The sequence below is a fragment of the Mus caroli genome, unplaced genomic scaffold, assembly GCF_978045245.1.
Source record: "Mus caroli unplaced genomic scaffold, Mus_caroli_1 scaffold_12, whole genome shotgun sequence".
NCBI classification, from domain to species: domain Eukaryota; kingdom Metazoa; phylum Chordata; class Mammalia; order Rodentia; family Muridae; genus Mus; species Mus caroli.
In genome coordinates this window covers 54159491-54165490 of record NW_028227267.1, presented here as the reverse complement: position 1 = coordinate 54165490, position 6000 = coordinate 54159491, and positions in this window count along the sequence as shown.

Genomic DNA, 6000 nt, shown 5'->3' with positions numbered 1-6000 from the left:
GTAAACTTATCATAGCAAATATAGTTAGCTATATTTTCCTGGGTCAAAGCTAACAAAAAAGTAAACTTACAATATTAAACTCAAGTTAGCTACTTCCTATGTCAAATGTCCATCTTGAGTTTTGGAGTCACAGATAACAGAGAGTCTACAAAGTTAAAACCATGTGAAGTTCTTGGGGTTGGTTTTTTTCTTCAGTTGGCCTAAGGAGGCAGAGGGCAGGTCTGTGCCCAGGGGTTAAAACATCATCCTAAGCACAATGCAATTTTCACTCCAACCTCAATGAAAGCTTTAATGGACAAAGACTCCATGAGCCTGGTGGATTGGTTGGTTGGTTTTTGGCTTTGCAGGTTTAGCTGCCTTCCCTCCTCTTTCAAGATGTCCTTCCCTGTACCCTGCTTTCACTGAGGGCCCCTAACCCTTCCCATCAATTGTGGTTCTCTGGGAAGGTAGTCAAGGAGCAGAGTCCATAACCCTAGGCTCCCTCATTAGCTGAGCAAAGGGATTTTCCAGCTCTCCAATGGTTTAAATTTGAGAAATTATTCCGTAGTATTGTAGGAAGACATTGAGATTGGAAACCCTGCATTTTCTACATTTTTCATCTGTTACTATTGATAGGTCTTTGGGCGAATCATTGGCTTTGTTTTTCTGCTGTTTTGTTTTTTCCTTTTATATTGCTAGTCATCTAAATACATCAAGTGGATGTTTTCCACCTGTTTCTCCCAAACCGGGGCTCATTAGAATTTCACAAAGGGATGACAATAAGAATTCAAAAAAATTTTTTTAAAAAGCTTAACATCAGAATTAGCCACTTAACCACAAAAATACTACTTAGGATGTCCATTTTAGCTACTGTATCTTCATTGTGTCCTCAAATTACAGTGGTGGACTAAGCTGTTTCAAGCATAGAGAAAATCTCTCATAACTTCCGGAATTAACGTGGAACTGATAGTTAGCAGCCTTGACTGAAAATGAACCTAAGCCCTCAATAGCCTGGTGGCTTAAGGACAGCTAGTCAGCAATTTCTGAAGAGACTTGTCTGTAGACTCTGTGGAGATTGGCTAATAAAGTTGTCCCAGGAATGTGGAGGGGGATGGAGCGAGGAAGGAAAGATAATTTCACTAGGCAATCCACCTCCCATTCTAGGGCCAAAAGATGGGTCTTGTGCTCACATTTCTGCTCAGCTCCTTCCTTCTGTCAGTTATGAGCACGATGCTTGCCTTTTTTCAGTCCTGGGACCGGAACCCCGGGTTTTAAGTTTGGCCCTCTATTCCCCCATCACCCGGCTTATTTTCTGTCTGCCTTTCGAGACTTCAAACAGTCGCTCCTTTGTAAAAATAGAGCAGATCTGTCCTTATGAGGGACACCTGAGAGTTTTCCAGTCTCTCAACATTCTGAGGACTTAGTGGACTTTAAATACCAAACACGTCTTAAAGAAAATCTGATTCCCGTTTAAGAGCTTGCTGCCCACCCATCCCCTGCTTACACCAAACATGCTTTCCTGTATCATAAAAGCTCTGCTAGCCCTGGAAGCAGACCTGGCTGCAACTAAGAGAAGAGACACTTTGTACAAGAAAACGTATCCTTTGGTTAAAGCATAAATACGAAATTCATAAAAGGGGGTGAGAAGATGCAATTTGTATTACCAATTATTTACTGAACAAACTATTGGGAGAAAGTCTGTTTTAACTATGAACTTGCTGTATCCTGATACACTTTCGGTGTTACACATGGCAACTACAGTGGAGCCTGTAAAAATGACTTGAAATCCCCATGTCAAGTGGAGCATGAAGATTTGGTTTCATTTGCAAAACTGCTCTTGGAGACTCAGGCCCTACAAAGCAATTCTCATTTTACTCCGTTATAGCTCCAACAGCTGTGGGATGAATTATAAAATGTATTTAACCCAATCTGAAATTTGGAATTTTGATCTCTGAAGAAAACATTTGGAAAGCACAAGTTTTGGAAGAGTCTCACACCTGCTAAAAATAAAAGAACTTAAACCTTTGCTAAAGTTTCAACAAACAAGAAACATTGTGAAATTGTAACAAAAGAATGCTTCAGATCTACACTACGCAATCTACTTCGTATAACTATATGGATTAGTGGCATTTTATTCCCACATCCTCCCAGGCATATAATTTTACGGTAGACAAAAGAAACCTTTTATAGACTCAAGTGAACTCTTACCTTTTCGTATATAATATCACGCATAGAGATATGCTTGGTCACATATGTTTCTGTTTTCTGACTAGTCACCCATAATACCAGGGCTTGCAAACACATTGTATCTTTCTCACCCATAATACCAGGGCTTGCAAACACATTGTATCTTTCTCAAGTTGGGTCCATCTCTTTGAAGTGTTTAACTAATCAGGACCCAGGGCACTGTGATTTTTCAAGGTCTATCCCAAGGCCTATCACAGGTACCCATAGGAGTATGCAAATAATAGTCCGTTCTGGAGTGGTGGCACATAGAACAGATAGCTGCCTTCCCCTCTACCACAGTCGAGCTTCCAAACGGGCTAAGGCCACAGTTTTATCTGCATTTATGAGGAGGTGTAACTCATCATTGCCATCATTTCTCAAGAAAACTGCAGTACAGAATGTGGCATCTTTTTCCGCAGCCTTGATAATTTTGGTTTCTGCATTAATGAAAAATAAGTTGTTATATCTCTGTATGTGATACATGAATGTGGGTGTGTAGGTGTGTGTGCTCTGTGTATGCAGGCATATGCTAGTGGAGGATGTCAGGTGACTGCTTTGGCAAGGCTGGCTGGCCAGTGAGCTCCTGAGATCCATCTGTCAATCTATCGCCCAGTGCTGGGGTTACAGATATGTGCATCTATGCTCAACTTTTTACATGGGTGCTAGAGATTCTAACTGAGGTCCTGGAGCTTGCAGAGCAAGCAAACCTGCCCACTAGGCCATCTCTTCAGACTCAAGACAAATAATTCTTTTATTTATTTTTTAGGTCTCATTGCTATCTTAACTGGGATTTTTTTTCCTATTTTGAATTGATCATAAGACTTTCAATGAAATTTATAAACACTCTACAACCCTCCACAGTGGCTTGGTTCCAGGTCTTAATTTCACCATGGGTACCAAACTATGAAGCTGCTCAAGTCTCCTGTATAAAATGGCACATTATTTCCATAAAATCTGTACACATCTCCCTATACACTTTAAATTACTTAATGTTATATATGTGTGTGTGTGATACTGTATTGTTAAGGAAGAATATCCCCCAAAAGTCTGTACATGTTCATTAAGAGACATACTTCAAATATTTTCTTGGAGTCTGTGTGTGTGTGTGTATATGTGTGTGTGTTTGTGTGTGTGTGTGTGCATGTATGCGTGGAGATGTGTGTGCACAAATGTGGAGGCCACAAGTCAACATCTGATGTTTTCCTTAATCACTCTCCACCTTGGTTTTTGACACAAGGTCTCTCAGTGAACCTGGGGCTTACTAAGAGTACAAGCTAGATGTCCCAGGAGACTCCCTGTCTCTGTCTACCCTGCACTAGAATTGCAAGCCTGTGCCTCCACATCTGGTTTTTACACAGGTACGAGGGACCCAAACTCAGGTCCTCACCCTGATTTCCTGAATGAGCCATTTCCCCACCTCTCAAATATTTTAGACTTATAGTTGGAAATGTATATGTAGATTCAGAACCAGGACAGAGAACACCGATTGTAATTGTTTTCTACCTAAATGATCAATAATTATATTTTTCCATACCTATATTTAAATAAAAACCACAATCTTCTGGTAGTTTGTTTACAGCAGAGCATAGTAGTGCATGGGCGTAGTCCCAGCTGCCTGCAAGGCCAAGACTAAAGAACACTTGAGCACAGGAGTTAGAGCCCGGCATGGATAATGAGTAGGACCTTATCTTTTAAAAAGTGTTTCTAGAAAAAACACTCACACATAAAATAAAATGAATAAATCTAAATTTAAACAAAACTTGAAAGAAGGAGTTGAAGAGATGGCTTAGTGGTTAAGAGTACGTATTGCTCTTGCAGAGAATCTAGTTTTGGTTCCCAGCACCCACACAGTAGCTCACAAACATCTATAACTCTAGTATCATAGACTCCAGCACTTCAGACCTCCAAGAACACTCAGCATGCATGTAGTATGCAGATATACATAAAGGCAAAATACTCTCAAATAATTTTTAAAAAAACAATTATTGTTTCTGACAGAACAATGCAATATGAACATTTGTCCTCTTAACTGAAATACAGAAAGGCTTACCATGTAATGAAAGTCAAGGGTAAAGTACATACTCAGGTATGAAATCCCTATTTCTACTACAACTAAAAGTCAGCTCCCCTCTGGGCTGGCACTTAGGACACAGCACGACTTAGTTACAATAAGTGTCTTGATTTTTATGCTGTGATAAAACACTGTGGAGAAGAAAGGGTTTATCTTCCTTACACTTCCATATTTTAGCTCACCATTGAAGAAAGTCAGGGAAGGAGTTATAGGTAGGCATCAGAAGGCAGGAAGTGAAGCAGATGCTGGAAAGAATGCAATTCACTGGTTTTCTCCCTGTGGCTTGCTTTGGTCTGCTTTCTTATGCCATTCAGGACACTTACTCAGAGGTGGCACACCACCTACAGTGAGCTGGGCCCTCCAACATCAATCACTAATCAAGAAAATGCCATACAGCCAACCCCCTGTCACTGTTAACTATACTCTGCTATGCTTGCAGACAGAAACCTAGCTTAACTGTCTCCCGAGAAGCTTCATACAGCAGCGGATGGAGGCAGATGTATAGGTAGACCCACAGCCAAACATCTGTCAGAGCCTGAGGAGTCTTGTAAAAGAGTTGAGGATAGAATTGAGAAAATTAGAGGGGTTAAGGTCACCACAAGAAGGCCTACAGTCTACTAACCTAAAAACATGGGGCAAGACAGTGTGGGCCACCAACCAGGGAGCGTGCAGAAGCTGAACCTAGACTCCCTACACATTTGTATCAGATGTGTGGCTTGGTCTTCATGTGGATCCCCTAACAATTGCAGGGGGCTGTCTCTGTCTCTGTCTCTGTCTCTGTCTCTGTTCCTTGCTATTGGATCCCCTTCCCCCTAGCTGGACTGCCTGGTTAGGCTTCAGTGGGAGAGAATGTGCCTAGACCTGCTGGGACTAGATGTCCCAGGTGGGGTGGTACCCAAGGAGAGGCTGTCCTTTTCTAAGAAGAAGGGGAGGGGGCAATGGAGTGAGAGATTTATAAGGGTGGTACTGGGGAGAGAGGAGGGAGGGGGGCGATGATCATGTCTTAGCTGAGCTGGTGCTACATGCCTGTGATGAACTCGCAATGTCACCATCTTCCCTGAGATGTGTGACTGAATCACAAGGACAAAGTTTCAATGTCTTGCTCTTTCTTTTTTTTTTTTAAGATTTATTTATTTCATTTATGTGAGTACAATATCACTGTCTTTATGTCTTCAGACACCAGAAGAGGGCATCAGATTCTATTACATATGGTTGTGAGCCACCATATATGGTTGCTGGGAATTGAACTCAGGACCTCTGGAAGAGCAAAGCCACCCGTGTTCTTTGCCTGTGAGCCATCTCTCCATCTACTCTTTCTTGTAATAATAGAATTTAGGAAGACGATGCTCATCTGCTTGTTCATCGGTTTGCTCACTCATATGAGAAGTAGCTGTAGAGTGCCTACTATGAGCTAGGCATTGTTATACAAACCTAGGACTGTCTGCACAGAATAGACAAAGGTCCCTGCCCTCAAGGCTCTAGCATTCAAGGGCAGTGGTTCCATCCCTGAGGGCCATTTTGCAACAATCTGGAAGTATTTTTGCTTTTCACAGCCAGAGTAAGGTGGCTTACTATTAGCATCAAGCATCTATGATATAAAATTCAGGGATTTGGCTGGGCACACTGCAGTACAGACAGTCTTTAGGAAAGAAACCAAAAAGGAAGGGAAGGAGAAAAGAAGAGAGAGATGGAAAAAGGAAAGAGGACATAATGGTAGAAAATGA